This window comes from Ylistrum balloti, unplaced genomic scaffold (genome assembly GCF_031769215.1).
Source record: "Ylistrum balloti isolate Yb309-2 unplaced genomic scaffold, AGI_CSIRO_Ybal_v1 Utg370702, whole genome shotgun sequence".
Taxonomy (NCBI): domain Eukaryota; kingdom Metazoa; phylum Mollusca; class Bivalvia; order Pectinida; family Pectinidae; genus Ylistrum; species Ylistrum balloti.
Window position 1 is genome coordinate 271,015 of NW_026782421.1, and position 18,647 is coordinate 289,661.

Consider the following 18,647-nt stretch of genomic DNA (forward strand, 5'->3'; position numbering starts at 1 on the left):
TTTAAAAGTACATGTCTTTTTAAAATTTGAGTTTAATGACGCGTACTTGCCAAATCGATACGATGTATTTACACGTCGATTTAACATCACGTTAACGTCAATGTCTATCGTTGGAAAGTCAAATATCGTTTTGCAATGGGATTACCTGAAGGAGATCAATCTGTGATGTGTAAATAAAACCAGAAGTCATTGTCGCCATCATCAAAGTAAATAAAACATGGTTATAAGATTATCAAACACTATATGCAAAGATGTATTAAAATGAAATTTATGATATACTTAATATGTCCAAACATAATTTTCAATGAAAAGAAACAAAGATAATAGCATTTTTAGAAGAAACAAAATCCATACTTAAAATCAATGAAAATGACGAAAAGATAAAGGTGCACGAAGACTACTGAACAAGGACAAAGAGAGATAGACCAGGTGTTCCGGAAGTGTAAGCGTCTTTTGCTTCACCCGCTATGTAAATAATGACACGTTCCCAAATGAGAACAACATGTTACGAATATTAATTTTGAAAGAGACATCTTGGACATACACACATATCTTTTCTTTAATTGTGACAGAATCATTGATAAATGTAATACATGAACTAGAACATTCGTTGTTATTAAGTATTACAAAAAACAATAACTTACGCCAGTGTATTGGATTTTAACAGAGCGAGGTTTCTGCATGTCTTTTGCTAGATGTGTTGGCGCAATCTTGACTCGTTACATTTGAGGTTTTGTCAGTGATGTCTATTTCATGATATCTCACATTTATGTTTACTAATCGCTGTTCTGTCTGAAAATTAACATTTTGTTTGTCCATACTATCAATATATTTAGCTATTAAACAAATTGATATGGATTTTTTCATCCCTAATGTCAAAGCTTTGCAGAAAAAATCATATTACAAAATAAAAAGATTACTCCCGTAGTTTTGTCATTTATAAAGATTTAAATGCCAGATCGATACATTTAAAATATAATATTCAAATTTCCTTAGAATTTTGAAGTGCTATCCAAAATTATATTTGATAAATTCTCTGATAAGATATACGATACCAGAATTGTAATTCATTGATGGATAAGCTATATTCAGTAGTATACTATTGCCGATCGCATTAGTATGGCAGATTTAAAATCGTATGACGTCTTGCAGACATTGCTATTGGCTTTCTCATATATTTCACATCTGTACATAAAGATATCTCAGAAATGTAAATATAATTCAACGTATGATCTGCACAAAATTTATGCATCTTATATCGACCAGTTTGTTTCCATGAAATGATTTATATCATTTGGATTTGATAAATGAACGACCAGTCAGAAGTTGTATAGAGTAATCCTTTCTCCACCTGTCACTGCTGGGACCACACCTTACCAGCGCCGGGCTGAACAAACTGTAGGTCGCGCAGATAATCACGTTTCTACAAGTTCTGTTTGTCTAGACAAGCGCGTTTAAATAGTGTACACATAAGACTGCTTGGGAACAGCTGGCCACAATATCAAATACCAAATATCAACACCAGCCTACAACCAAGAAATCGCTGTGCATGCGCGTTCATAATGCTTACACATAAGGTTGTTTTGCTTCTTTTATAATTACTTATTCTTGAACAATAGAGAACGGTTTCCCTTGTTACCGTTGAAGCTTAAACTACAACAATAACATATCTAAACGCGCAAGTAATAGTGTGTTTGAAATAATATCATTTTTCGAAGGAAGGCAATGGTAACTAGCATTTAGTAAACGTCACTCTCATCATTATCAAAGTGGTAAAACTTGCTGAAGGTAAATCTACGTAGATTTACAGGATGATTCCAAAGCCGCTTTATGCAGTGTCATTGGAAGAAATTTGTTTTTCCTTAAAAAAAAAACTTTAGCCCAAATATAAAAGATTATCTTTTAAGATTCTTCAAGCCTCTTAAATGCATTCTTATAGTTTCGTTCCACCGAAATGTCAAAGACTGTAAACCGTAGCTTAATCCCGTCATATTGCTCTGACTCTAGAGAACAGTTTCCAGTCACCAGTGCATTTAAAACTGAACGTCAAACTTTGATAATTTAATATCATTTCTGCAGACAAGGCCCGTCTTGACCTACGAGTGGAACCGAGTTCTAGTCTACACTTTAGAAAAGATCATTGAATAGTGAATGTTATATATTTAAAAGATCATAAACAAAAGATGTGAAGGAAAGACCGCATCAGAATTCGAAAAACATATTAAAAAATGAAGTGTTTGACACTAAATGAAACGAAATTAGTTTTAGCGAGGTAATTTTAGTAGAAGTTGGCGCTTAATTTGAAACAGCATTATCACAAAACTTTTTGAAAAATATCATCACAATTAGTACACAAAAAGCAGCAAAGCACACCAATACACTTACTTACAAGATTGCTTAAAAGATTTTAAAGAAATATTTTAGTAAAACATCAAATAACGTATATCTCGAAATACTTCATATCTCGACATCAGCTTACCACATGTATTCTAAAAATTATCTTCATACTCATCTGATTTCGAATTTGTTCAAAATTTGTTAAAAAGAAGAAAATACAAAAATCTCAAGCACTGTTTTCTTTCTTTTCCCGACAACGTCGATCATTTTCGACTGTAATTGAATCGAATCCGTTCGATTTACTTTGGAAGATAAACTATAGTCGCCAATTTAAGAAAATGTTATAAAAAGTGACAATGTTTTTCTGTGTATGAAAGCAAACTATGTTGAAAACCAGAATCGTTAGTCTCGTGCTAACAACTGACTTCACACCTAAATGTCGTTTGTCAATATTTCCATATATCTTACATCTTTGTGGAATTTTTCAATGTTTGTTTCTAAAAAACAAATTATATGTACAACGCCTATTTCATCACGCCTCTACTGTTGCCCGAGGTGATTTCTGAAGCAACCGTCCGATTTGGAATTGCATCTTTGCGAGAAATAACTCGAAAATGCATTGTGTATGTGTAATACTCTCACATTTCCCTCACAAATTGCTTCTCTTCTTCTCAAGAATCATACTAGGTAAAACAAGTTTGATTAGGTATCTAAGAAAAACAATCGCATTTAAACTAGTTCATCCACTAAGACGAAGAATTTCCATGCAGAATACAAAATGTACCGTCAAGTAAGTTATTTTGAAAAATCAGCATGTTTTCATATATATTGTATAATTTGCATGCAAAGTCTGTTTTGTTTCCTGCATTATAAAGCATTGATAAGACTCTACAAAGTGACGGAAGACTAAAGACATCCCTACCTTAGAGAAGATGCCCTGGATGCTGGTCTGAGCTTGGAGTCTCATAAATCTGGATAAATCCCAAAGATGGTCTGAAATAACAATGAACAACTTTGTATACAAACTGTGTTTATTAGATAGCAGTATACATCAAAGTTAACCTTTTTTTTGTAATGATGTAATCATGACGCGTTATATATGATATAATAATATTTCATTTTTTTTGCAATGATATAAGCTTCCTTACTTGCATAACATCAACAAACAACAGACGTTGTGTAACATTTTATATGCAATTATATGAACAATGCTGGCAATGTCTTGAACGATGTGCAGCAAAATATTTTTTCTATGTTTATCAGGAAAAGTTTTACAGATTTTTCCTATAATTGTGCTTTGACAGATATATGGCTACTCTGTTGTAGGTAATTTGTAAGCGGTATAATGAAGCGTTTTACTCACAAATATTGAATACGACAGTTGCAGACGTTTACAGTTATACAATCAGCGAGTTAACATAATCCATTGTTACATTTTCAAGCTCGTAAGCGGTAGTGAATTGATTGCACAGTGCACCGATGATGACAGAATTACCACTGACTGTAAACTTTATATACGATGAATAGTTTGTAGTAAATGTTATGGACGAACACGTGGTCTTATAAGACGCCTGTTGTTGCTCCACAGCTGTAGAGGTATAACCTACAGTTGCTGCAAGGTACGGTAAGGAAGCCCGCTGTGATGGTTAAATATCCTACATGTTCAAGTAACAGATCATGTGGAGGAAAAACAACATCGCGATTAAGGTGAAAACATAGCTTCAAGTCTGAACATGCAATGTATTCATATCAGCATTAATCTGATATTCATAATGAACCTTTCCCCACAAAAAATGTCCCGTGCATGTTAGGTTATTAGGAAGGAGATTAGAACCCCTCCCCCCTTACACGCTGTAAAACTGTCCACCAAACTACAGAGGATAGAACAAGTAAATAGCACTACGATGTTAAGGCGCTTGATTCATTTTGTTGTACACATCTATTAGAAGAAATGAAGAATCAATAAATACACACAAAATAACCTCTTTTTTTGGTGGGAGTTTTTTTTTATTGGGGGGGGGGGGGGGGGGGGGGAGTCTAAGGAACAGCCTGGACATGTTATCAGTGAGGGATAGTAACAGTGGAAAACTCTGTAGGGACAAGAAGACAATAAGTGCAGAAGATAAAGAAGAAAGATATCGAGACACAAAAGGTTTCCAGGGGAAAAACAAACCTATTTTGCTCCCTTTATTGACGACTTTGCAGAAGACGTAGGGGGAAACCCCCGATTCTGCAATTTGCTCATTATTAGTCGTCCTTACGACTTTGATAGAAATATAAAATGAGCAAAATATCTATGAAAAGAGGTATTTTTATTTGATTTTGATTAATAAATAAATCCGAAGTGACATATTTGCGCTGGGCATATTGAGCGATAACGTGCTGTTGATCTTTGACCTTGAGGACGAGAGGGAGCATGGCATGATTCTAAACTTAATCCACCAATCTCAAATTACTTCAAATCCACTCCTTAAAGAAATCAACACGTACCCATAATGCATCAGTTTAGTTACATTTCACGTACCTGAGTGCGAGCGAATGATGTTTCAAGTATACTCTCATACGTTGAATCATGTATTGATTGTCTTGTTCTTACTTATAATACATAAGCTGAATTTTCAGACACTGCAAATCCCTATGCATAACGAACCATTTGTTATATTATGCATAGGGATTGCTTACCAATATTACATACGGTGTACTCTTAAATGTTTTTTACCACGATATTTAGGCCGCAATGCTTGAAAATATAAGATTATAGATGTTTATGTGAATGCGTTTTTATGCTAAGGTATATCGCAAATTGTAGAGCGTTCATCAAATCTCAAACGCTATTACCCATACCATCACAATTTTCACATATTTTGCATCATTTGTCAATTAAAACACAAATACTCATTTATTTTCCCTCTTAATATTTTGAATCTAAATGGCCTGTTTTTCTGCGTCTTGGGAGAAAACAACTGAAATTATTGCATTCCATGATACGGGAGTCAAATACAAGAGCAGACATTATGCACAACCATGCCGTTTGAGATATACATTAAACTGGCTTTATGTGTAGAGTTTTACAGGTAAATTTTCAGGCTGTCAAATAAATTTTGTGTTGTTAATTTTGTTATTATGTTTACTTAAAAGTGTTTTATTTACAGATAAAACAGTTTTATATAATGTAAGAAGTTGTTACAGCTGTTCCGGTAGATCGACATATCCCAGGAACATATCAATTACCGACAGATACAGTCAGCCGTGTAGATATCGGTAAATTGTTTCACGTCATGAGAAGTTCCTCTTTAAGTTCCCTTCGTCTTTTGAAATACAAGTGTTTCCTTCACACTGGTTTTGCGGTACACTTTTAATTAGTGTAAATGACGGTTTAATGGATTTTTAACGTTATATGATATATTAAAGCGCATTTGTTCTAGTATTATTATCTAACACTGGTGTCTTTGAGTAAATTCTATCCCTTTCCGATTGCAACATCATAAATCACGTAACTGGGAAGTTTCAGTATAATTTAGTTTCTAATCCTAGTAGGACGAAACAACTGTATGATTCACTTTAATCATTGATGTGGCTCTACTTTATCTTACGTTATATGAAAATTTTCTGTTCACTTGTGTGGGTTTTGTAGAATATTTCGATAATATTCTTTAGGTTGCAGAGGAGTTAATGTTCTGCCATGCACAAAATCAGTTTATCAGTTGTATATCGTCACATATAGCAGATGTCAATGTTTTATTACAAAATCAATCTTTAAGTATATATTTCCATTTACATTTTCCTTCATGATATTTTTTGACATTTTTCAATTGTTTGATATTTATGTTTTGCAATAAGCATGTTTTAAAAAAAATCTATTTTGGTCACAGATACAAGATATTCGAGAAATCTACGACCAACCTTACTTCCAGTCGAATGTTTCCAAACTAATCCTTAGGTGATTTTATATATCGACAGTTAGATAGAATCAGACTGGTGAAATCCAATACGTGGTGGATGGATATAGCGATATCTTTATTCTGTTCGATAAAACTTATACGAGATCAGTGTTAGTAATTATATATACTTGGGAATAAGTGACAGATGCCCAAACACCCATGTGCTACACTTGAGCAATAACTAAATCCGCTTAAAAACTCCCTAACATTCAAACTTTTTTGATTATGTAAATTGTGGTCTTCCGGCGAAACATCAGGTTCAATAAACTGTTAGCTCGGTAAACTAATGAAGCAATTTGTCGCAGGTCTGGCACCCAGCCGGTAGCCCACTTTTGCCGTAGAAAGATGTATGTGTTTATTTACACTGTAACATTTAAACCGATGGCATCAAAATTCCTTTCTATGAAACTTTACTCTTAGGCAAGTCGGCTCTAAGGCTTCAAAATTTAGGCCCTGAGCATCACTGACGAGTCCTAGAAGGACAAAACAGCTGTATGATGCAGTTTAATTCATTGTTTGGCTCTACTGTATCTCACTCTAAATTCTGAAATGGTGCTATTCACTTGTGTGGTTTGTGCAATCTTACATGTACATATACTCGTAAATACACATAACATACAAATAAATACTGCATTTATCTTTCACGTTTTAATATCAGTTTGATATTAATTCATTTCCGCTGTTTTAAATGTAATCATATGTTATCAGTATATCAACATGGTATTAAAGTTATTGTTTGTAATAAGATTTGTCTGGTCTGGTTTGTGTTTCTCCGATGGTTAGTCTTTTTCATTGATATAAAAAACACATTGCTGCAATCTACATTACAATATCATAGTTAACAACGGCCAAATTAGGTTGAACTAAGACAAACCAATGACATCTTTCAATACAATTATAACAGAACCAGTTTTCTGTCAGTGATACAAGGGGCCTTAATTTTTCAAACGTTGGAAGCGTTGAAATCTATCTTTCGATATGTCCTATTCCCATAATTCAATTTTATATTTCCTCACTTTCATATATACATCTTTGCATGTTTACCTGAGTTTTACGTTTTACACAGCATCCGTAAATTAAGAGGGAGCAATGGATTCAATCGGAACATTTGAAATCTTTGTGTCTGGTATTTAAAGACGATGATAAGAGGAGGCCAGAAAAGACCCAAGTAAAAGATAAAAAAGATGTGGTGAATCCAGGAGAGTAATGGTCATAGGCAAGGGCAATATGGGGTTCAGACCATCTGTACAATAGAGCAGTACAGTGGAAGTTAGTCTATTTATCGGTAACTACAGAGGATGATACAGATGGTTTTCGATTGCTACGTTTTTGAACTTTATTCAAGGTGTTTTTACTTGTGAATAAATATTAAATAAACTGGCATACGTAATATCGAAAACGACATACCTGCAGACATAGACTGTTTCTAAAAAGCATCAGATATTATTATCTAATCACCAATTAGTGATCAAGAAATATAATTATGTTAGTAAATATCAATCACTAATTCTATCAATAACTTCTCCTATAATCACTAATTGATGATCAAGGAATATCACTTTCTTAGTTACTATAAGTCACTAATTTTATAAATAACTTCAGCCGGTAGATGACGGCTACTTGTATTGTATAGGGGTAATCTTTTGGGACATAAACATTGACTATTTCATAAAATTAAATGTAAGATTATTGTTAAGAACGAAATTCAGGAACATCTGGTCTCATTTTTCTTGCACATTTTCATATTTTGCCATGACTTTGAGTTTGAATTATGATTATGTTGGCATGTTGTCATTTTCTTGTTGCTTCTTTCAAATGGTCATTACAGCTTCATCAATAAACGTGTACAGAATTGATAATCCAATTATAAATCTTTGCAAACGCTTCAAAGAAGTAACAGCGAATAGAAAAACATACACTAAAATCATTTCTTGTTTCCTTTGTCATATATTCTAATTATAACTTCTACAACTATTATCCTTAAAAAACAACACAAGTATTTATAAACAACACATGTTAGATAACTTGCTCATATTTTATTAGACAAGATAGCTGTTAAGATACTTTAAAGTATTTTCGTCATCATGTAATGTATACATTTAATAACTGTTTCCTCACATTTCCTCTGTAGTAGCACTCAGCTAGCACTAGCTTACCTTACAAAAACAAACAGTAATGTAAATTTTTTCGAAGTTTTATTGGGATCAAATGTTGGGTAACGTATGTTGTTAAAAGGTTTTCCGTTGACTGGCTCCTTGCTTTGTACATTGTTGTTGCTTATTCCTGAAATTGATATAAATTACAGGCTTAAATAAGGTACTTATCTTCTCTTAAGCGATGCTCACATATTTGAAACATTTGAAATATCGTGACTTTTGGGATGAGGAGATAATACCTCACGGATGGATAGATACATATATTCTTAACACATGTATTTAATAAATCTTCTTGATAGGCAACACTCTGACAGTTTATTTAATTTTCTCGCTGCTGAGGATTTACACATTCCAATTTTAAGTACGAATAAGAACAAAACAATAAACGGAAGTGCTTATTATAGCAGTTAAGTCCCGTTAGGACCCATTGTTGATGTTTAGAGCCGTTTCTTTGACACCTAGGATACGACTGAAGAAATTTGAAAGGTTAAAAACTGCAATGTGGTGCTGATTTGTCAATTGATATCTTAACGATTCTTTAGTGATATATTAGTGTATAGTACGTTTAAATATGAAGTCATATCGAATCTTTAACATGCCTTTTTCAGCAGGTTGGTACGTTTAAATAATTCGCCGATTGCATCTGTAAATCACTGAGAGTTTGCGAAAACTTACGCGAACTTACCTCTTCAGACATATTCGCGAATAAATAATTTCGCGAGTGGTGATTTAGAAATGGCCATAAATTTGCGAACAAAAATAAACCCCATGCGAAATATGAAGTACTTCATGTCCGGTGTAATACAACGAATGAATTTACATATGCAATTGGCATCACACAGTTTAATGCAAATGTATTTCTCAGTGTTGGTAACTGTTAATAAAAACAACTGCGAGAAGCCAATCGAATGCATGTATGTTAGACTTGAGCCTGACATGTGTAGGCACTCAAGATACAGTAGTAGTCCGGCAGGTTCTCAGTTTTATTACTGATGTACTTAGAGATGGCTTTAGGCAAAATGAGATTCAAAACAAGGGAAAAATCCTTCCAAAAGGACTTCAATGAATACTTCATTAACTTTTGGTGGCTATAAATATCTTTAACGAAATCGGTCATAATGTAATTGTAACAATTAAAAACAAATTGGGAGATGAATTTCAAAGATAAGAAACCCGGTGCAACGATAGGAGACCAGCTCATGTTTTGTATCCATGTGCGTTGACCTAGACCATCGTGGATGACTATTTGATATCATTTCCTGCGGATTAATCACATGCAATTACAGTTGTGCTGTCTGGCAGATGCTGAGGACAAAATACGCGATCAAGCACACTGATGTCTTCCATGTATTACACACCCTTTCCGACATTTTTTGTTTTTTAGAACATCGGAGAAATACATAATCTTTAATATCAATTCCATAATTTCCAATTTTCAGTGATTTTCAATGTTTTTTAATAGATTAATAGTAAATCCACAAACTAACAATGCTGTAGAATGTGATCGGTTAAAAAAAATAGTGAAAATAAGACGTACTTAAACGTAAATGGCAACAATAAAAACCAAAATTCTGAACTTCATGGGAAATTTAATTGATTCTGGCAAAAAGCTAAGTGTGTGTATACTGGCAAATATACAGTGTTTGAAGAACAAACGAAATAAGAAGCTAATTTTGTTTCATGGTCCAATTCAACTGTTTCAGCTCAATATGCGCAACGTAATATATACATTGTTTATCAATATGAACGCGACCAATTTAGCATTAAGCTAAAACGAATTTCATCGTTAAAATCGTAAAATATATTCATTCAATTACAAAATATAACAAAAGAAATTATAAGGTAATGCAAACCGTCGGATAAGATTGATATTTTTTTTTTCAAATTCCAACGGACTGAAAATGCATTTGGTAGTATAAATTGTGTTGGCGTCATCTTAGTTATTCTGAAAGACTGACGTCATAGACGTCTGCCTTACATACACTAATTAGCTCGATAGAAACAATTCTTTGTATTACCACCCAAAAACAAATAGTAAAAATAACTTATAGTGAATAATTTATCGCTATCCTCAACTTGGCAAATATAATTAAATAGTCCAATATGTACAGATGGCCAAGCACTGTATAAGTATTAATTACTTTTTCGCAAGTTGTATCCTATTTTGATTTTATTGAATGTTTCAAAATACAATAAAGATTTTGTTATGACATTTGGGTTTAGAAACAAAGTTAGTCTTATCAAGCTCTGTAAAATATGTCGCATAAGTGATTTTCGGGAGAGAAAAATCTCAAATCATTGTCCAGTATGTTGTGATTGCCAAAGTACAATGGGTTATTTATGGCTTAAGAATCATGCACAACACAAGTGGGTCAACGGTGGGTAGCAATGGCTAGCGACATTTGGTTACAATCTTCATATATAGTGTTTTTACGGGGTGTTTTGCGGTAGATTCCTCACAAATAACGACGACATCAATAGGAGAAATTAAGCCTGATTGACATTATCTACTTTGATCTAGGATATTTCTCATTTGTGTTTTGAGGAAATCAACACCCAACAAATAATTTGATGTTTCACGCATGACGGATGTTTCACGCATGACGGATGTTGAAATTTATCAACATTCCATTGTTTTGTGTCATGCACAGAAGTAAACAAATAATGCCGGAATGTTTGAAACGAATTGGATTAATTATAGATTTAAGTGATTGGTTTGTCGTATTTAAAAACGGCGGTCATACTCGCCTCTATACTTACTTGTCGATTAAGCCAAATAGTTTTATAATGATTGTCGCTTCAATCGTTCACAATATTTATTACACAAGTGAGTAACATATTTCAGTAAAGAATCAACCCTCTCAGTACATTATATCTAAAAAAAGAACTATGTCATTTTAGTGATAACACCATTAAATAAATTTTGCAGAATAACGAAATCTTAGCCATCAAAATAAGAAAACATTTACATTATAAAGTTTGCAAGAACTACGTTTTGGTATTCCTATACGAGAAACAAATATGTGTCAGTTGGGGTCACGTATCTATCGAATGTCTGCTAATATACTGGTTGTGATTACCATACGCCTGTAATTAATACCGTGTATATTGTATCTATTTACATTAAATACTAAATGCTAACATTATCACAACCATTTTACCTGCCTACTTTAGTGAATTACTCCACACCAGCTATCTAAAATATCTTGAGTATTTTTTTAAATCTAAAGTAAACTATACCGTTATAAATATCCCTGAGACGCCAATAAGATAATTTCGCTGCAACCCTATGACTAGGACTACATTAAACCTGCATAGGGCACAAGTATAAGATAAACTAGTGAACAGAATATACATATATTGTAGGTCAGCATCTCTATCTTTTACAGATATTTTTCTTATAAAAATAGACCGACATTAATATGAATGCAATGTTGAATTACAGATTTGATAATTATGACCTGAAAAATAATGAAAGAAACATGTTGATAATACCATGTGTTGGTAGCTAAACAAACAAAACGGAAGGTGATTACAATTAACATACACTTTTATAAAAGGAATGGAAATCAATTGTTATCCATATCTTACCTTGAAGACGTGCTATACTCGTTAGGTGGTAGCAGCTTCGAAAGTGATATTTTGTGAAGAAGACTACCTTTTACAGAACCAAGTAGTAGTGGCAGGTAGAGGCTGTACTAATGTGATAATTATTCCAATGCATAGCTCCAATTGGAGTTATCAACAAAAGAAGTTATCACCATGGAAATACTTACTCTGAACTAACTGTAAAAACACGTTGGTAGAAATAATTTTATATCATAGAGTGTGATTACAGCAACGGTATTCGACAGATACAAGGTAAAAAACAATGATTCTGTGATGGGTTTTCCTCATTATGTTTGTATAGATATAAACAAATATCATAGCATCATTGACAAAAATAGGTTATTATTTGTTGTATAGCAAATTGGATGTGATCTTCGAAAGTTCGTCGACACACAAAGATAATATATCGTTGGTATTGCAGAAACAGCCATTTATTACATTAATCAGGAACATCTTATCAACCTCTCAGATGTACATATATATGTAAGAAAGTGGAGTGAATTTTCCTCGCTCTTTTTCTTGTATTTCCACGAACATCTCATTCTTGATAATATGTTACTCTCTTATTTCATCGATTTAAAGACTGATTTTTATATCTTGCCGGTATTATTGTCGTCCCTGTACATAGATTACATATTCAACTTCCGGCTGTATCGTTATATTTGTAGATGTTGTTGTTGTTTATGAATGCCTACTTTTGATTTTGGCATTCCAAAAAAATAGATCAAACTACGGTGGATATACCTTTCATGTCATCTCATTATCAGACACGTTAACTTTCAACAAAAAAATTATATTTTCAGTACGAGACCGTTCATAACTGAAACTACTTGTCACTTCAATATATAAATATAATTTGAAAATATTGTAGAGGTACTTCCATGTTTCTAAGACATAACTACATGTACCATAAGCCAATGACACATTTCCAGTTAAAGGGGTATAGTAGCATATATTGCCATCTATTGAATAAAATGCATGCAATAAATCTGTTTACCATTTTAATCAAACAGACATATTTAACGATTTGTTTAACGTCATAAAACATGTTTTGAAGCTTTTAGGATTCTTCAAGTACATTCAATATTTTGATGTTAATGATGATTTCTTTCGTGATGAGATTGGTTTGGAACAAATATGTTGTGTTACAGTTATTTAACGATCAAATAAATGTCACAGTATTTATTCATTTGAACTTTTTACAGAAGGTAATCTGATTACTACATTGATAAAGCTATTTAAATTTTATTGAAATTTATAGGCTGTAAACCTACAGGTGTTCGCGAGCTTTTAACTTTCGCAGTGTTCGCGGAAGCATTCAGTTAGCAGAAATGTTTAAATTAATTATCCATTGATGTTTATTCAGACTTTTTAAAGTACGTGTTTAAATAAAATGCTCACAAATAATAATCTTTGTTCATAGGATCCTGCTTCAGCTAACGGACACTGGTGAGTCGTGCCCCCTGTAGGATTTACAGTATTAATTCGCTTTATCTTCAGAACAGAACAAAATCGAATCCCAGACCAGAACAAAGTCAAGTCCAGACATATTGACTGTTTGTGCTTTACTCTTTATACGGAATGGAATTGGTTGTCAATTGCAATTGCAATCTACCCGGGATGAATGTCATATTGATATTCATTGTATCTAGATTACATCATATCAATATAATAGTATAATAACATATGCATGGTTCGTGTATGTATTTAGGTGTTTCTAGGAGAGGTGTTGCAACTAATTGCAGGATTAAACCCCAACAGTATACATAGATATATATTTGGTCCTTATAATAATTTCGATTGTCTAGAATTTCAAACCGAAACAATATTTCGACAGATGTTCTGAAGGAAGATGTTACAACTTGATGAGGAAAAGGGTAATATATTAAAAGTAACAATAACTTAACACCTTCAGAGAAAACCTTTGGAATTAAAAATGAGTATAACAATGTCTATCAATCAAACAAATCTGATGAAATGATAAGTTTAAGCCATGGGAACTCCTTAAAAAGTACAAGGAAAATAAGACCAGGTAACGTAAAAGTTCCTCTGCTTCAATGCCAACACTTGCCATGTAAGTCTCAAAACTTTTAAGTCAAAATACTGGTCGTAGTAATCTATTTCTGGTACACGACACATTGACTTGCCAGCAACAAAATCTTCAAGAACCTGCATGAGATCGTAGTGCAAATTTACTCAGGTAATGGATTCATATACAGACAAGCCGACGAACAATAGATATACATCTGCAGGCACGGACACCAAAAACAAATTCTGTTCATGTAACAAATCACAAATCATGATTGTACACCTGTCTAGATTTTCGTATGTTTACGTCCATGTGGTTCTGACGATTCTGACGACTGAGTACAAACATTTATTACCCATTCTTCAAATAAAACATGCTGTTTTAACCATTACCGTTTGCTTGGAATTCATAATCTTGCGTTTTTATCTGAAAGAACGTTTGTCTCAATTTTGTATTTAGATTAAAAATTGTATTAGCTTTTAAAAGTCTTTATCTAATATCACATCTTCTCCTAAGGAGATTGTGTAAATGTTCCACTATAATAACAACATATATCTGTGTTCTGACATATTAGATTGTTTCTGTAGTCACAATATATCAACATACTGGGTGTAAATGTGATGTACGAGCTTCGTGTTGAGTTTTTTGTGAGAATGGCTCAGTTTATTCCTAGGATACTTTGACATAAGCGCACCTGTTGCTTCCTTGGCCTTTGCTTTGTACATATTCTAGTCAGTGCCGGTTGTATTTATCTTATCATGTGAACAGATACTGGTATGAAGCAAAATTCACAACCATAATTAGTGTTATCGTAACTATTAAAAAAAAAGGTGTTATAAGATGTTATGGAGGATATTGATTCGTGTTTGGGCGTGTAAGTGATATAATCAATTACCTAGACCTTTCAATTTTTACTTGGCGGGTGTCGCTGATGAAGCAGTAGACACATACCCGTACGTAACAAATGGTCTTATTTCAGTAGTACCATGTCAAGGGTATCAGTGTAAATATATGTTTGTGTTTAACTGTCGTTTGACCGAATTCGAGTTTGGATTCAAATATCACTTACATATCTGTATTTTGTTATAATTTTTAAACACATCTTGCTGGCCCAATCCAATAAATCATTATCAATATTTACAGACCAGAGAATATCATGGCGATTGTTGATTTAGAAAAGAGACATCTGTTTTATTACGAAATGAACCACGTATTTAACATTATCTGATTTAGACATAGAGCATATTGATCACACAAAGTATTACCTATTTTATCTATTTGTCGAGTACGATGCTTGTTACATCATTATTGATACAATTTTCATAAAGCATTATGATCACATTAAGTATTAAATATTCGTAAAATAAGTGATAAACTGGGTTTTAATTATCATAGATATTACATTGTTAATACAGAAGTTCAATAAATCCTAGCTGGAGAGGTGTTCATGCTTTAGATACAGCTTTACTCAACATGTTGCCCTACAACAGGCACCGAGGCCAAGAACTTATAATTGCCATCAATCATAACTCGATTATGAAGTGTCATGTCGATAACATTCAATATAACAGAAACCAGGCGCTTTTCCTATTGTTTCACCATTTGTCTTCTGGTATATTAAAACGCATTGGCAAAACAATTGTACAACTACAGAGTATAATATCGACATCTCTTTAAATATTAGATCTATCATGTAGATTCCGCATTTTGGTTGATTACTTGCACGGTATTCATTGATGTCAGCACATTTTGTCAGATATTGTTTACAAATATCCAGAATGATTCTGTCATAAGCAAAACAAAAAAAAAAAAAAAAACAAAAAAAACAAAACAAAAAAAACCCAAAAATACCGGCAAATCAACACAATCATATAATAAACTCAACTTCAATCAAACTAGGGCAAAACATGAACAAAAGAATGGTTTACACGTAGATTCCTAATAAAAGCAGAAAAGTAAGACCAGACCAGACACATGGGCCCCGTAGTCATGAAACCATTATCATGCTCAAGCACAGATTTTGTGCTCAAGCCTTGTGTCTTGTTTAAGTTAAAAGTTAATAAATAAGTCTGATTTTGCCAAGGATTTTAAAAACATTTGAAAGAACTTCAAGTCAAAGTTATATTCAATATTTGTATTATTTATATGATTTAGGTGAATTATCAAAAAGATTGCTTGAGCACAAAATCTATGCGTGAGCATGATAATGGTTTCATGAATACGGGGCCCATGTGTTTCGGAAGGTAAACGTCTTCTGCTTTATCAATGTTTGATTGTTTACATCCCTGTTCATATTTTAGGAATTTAGGAAACGGCAGTTAAAAGATTTTACAATGACTCACTTGTTGCAACCACATGATAATGTCAACTTTTTCGTCAAAGAAGATGCTATGTAAAATATTTAAACTATATTGAATTAACACAAATTTCAAAACTTCTCTAAACACACTTACAAGGCTTATGTACATATCAGCGAGGCTCTTAGCATACTGTCTGTTTTAGAAATGTTACATTTACTAATGATGTATGGTTCTGATTTGTGTTACATATATAAAACGAGCAGTACAATCGCATTAGCATTAGGTATGTTTGATCATTCACAGATTTATGTCTCACCTGTTCAAGATGACAGTGTCACCCCCTTGGAGATTATTTCTCTCATCCCTAGAGTATGACAGATAATACGTGCTATAACATGCCTCACAATCGGGTAGCATCATCATTCTATGTATAGTAACCATAAAGAAAGTTGATCGCGTCATTAATTACAATGCATATTTCACTAAATAGCGATGATGGCCCGATGAATACGTATCACAGCTTACACCACCCACTCTTAAACTTGGGTTGTGATATCCAAATCTGTAGAAAATTATATTGGTGTTTTTTTGTTTTCTGAGTAGGCATAATACGATAAACAATTTACTTATTAAGGTATATGTATATGGTGTTTTTCCTCGCATACCGTGCGACAAAAAGTGTCCTTCATGATGGCACACAAAGATAAGTTGGTGCATATCACTATCATACCACTTAGTGTTTTTTGCAAATCATTATTATCGGCATGTATTTAAATAATAGACAATTGGTGAAAACCTGACAATCCACTCAACCTGATTGACGAGCTCATGATCGTACAATGTTCAAAATACACACAGGTATTTCCAACACTTTCAGTCACTTTGTTTGCAACTTTGTGTGCCTAATTGTTGTGACATTTACCTGTTTTTTTTTTTATTTCAAAACCAAAAGGTGAAAGAGGAAACATACATGAGATTTGGGATTAGACTGAAGCTGATTTACAGAAAACAAAAGTAAGATTCTGGTGAGTGTTCAAAATGGCTTTATCTTTATGGTGCCTCAATTCTGTTTAAACAACATTTCGAATTTTCAGGATTTATTTCACCAAATAGTGAACATATATTGATATTGTTTTGTATAAGGTTTACCCATTTCCTGTATTTCACATTAATTGTTAGCATTTAAAACCTGCCCATGCTTCATTATGTAAAAATGTATTTTCACGAAGATATTTAAGTGATCGATTTTCAAATAAATATTATGAAGACAAGATATGCAACCATACTTACTTTCTTAACAATTAACCTGATTCTTGACGAAGTCTGCTATTTATATTGTTTGCAGGTTTTTGTTTTTGTTTGTAGTTGCAGGACAGTATCAGTGGCATTGTTAAAATATTATTTTATAAAAAGGTGTAAATTTTAAGTTAGAAATGTATCAAAGACACGCTAGTTTCTTTCATGTAAAATAATTATTAGAGATGATACGGGAATGACGTAATTTGAAGTAAGGGTTAATGCAATCGAGATCAAACTATATGCCAAACATCCAGCTTCATAAATCTATTCATTGCAGTAACAATGTGAATATATGGTGTCAGGATAATTTTTGTAGAATTGTAAAACAATCTACCGATCATTGTATTCTGCACCAATCTAGCCTTACACAAAAACCTTCAGCATATGCTTCATCATTAATGTGATAATTACGAGAATGCAACTGTAATGGTGTAAATAAGTGAACAAGTTGTAAATCTCATGTAATGTACATCATTGTAGGTGCAGTGTTCACAGAACACTTTCACATTCAACAAATATACAGGTATAAATCTGTCATAAGGCTGTTTACCTATAAATCTTTAATGCAGCCTCTTTCGCTGTAAATATAATGTTGTTGCATGTACTCTTACATTTGATGTTTCTATACAGGTACAGTCTGACGAACCTGTATATGTGTATGTATAAGATATGTATCGGTGTATCACCAGCTTCTGTTACAGATCGCAGATAAGAACCAACTACTTGAGAATCTGTAGGAAGCTAGTGTCTGTTGCGATATTCTTTATTTCATACGCTGTAATGCTATATTTCATACAATGTAATGCTATATTTCATACGCTGTAATGCTATATTTCATGCTATATTTCATACGCTGTAATGCTATATTTCATACGCTGTAATGCTATATTTCATCCAATGTAATGCTATATTTCATACGCTGTAATGCTATATTTCATACAATGTAATGCTATATTTCATACGCTGTAATGCTATA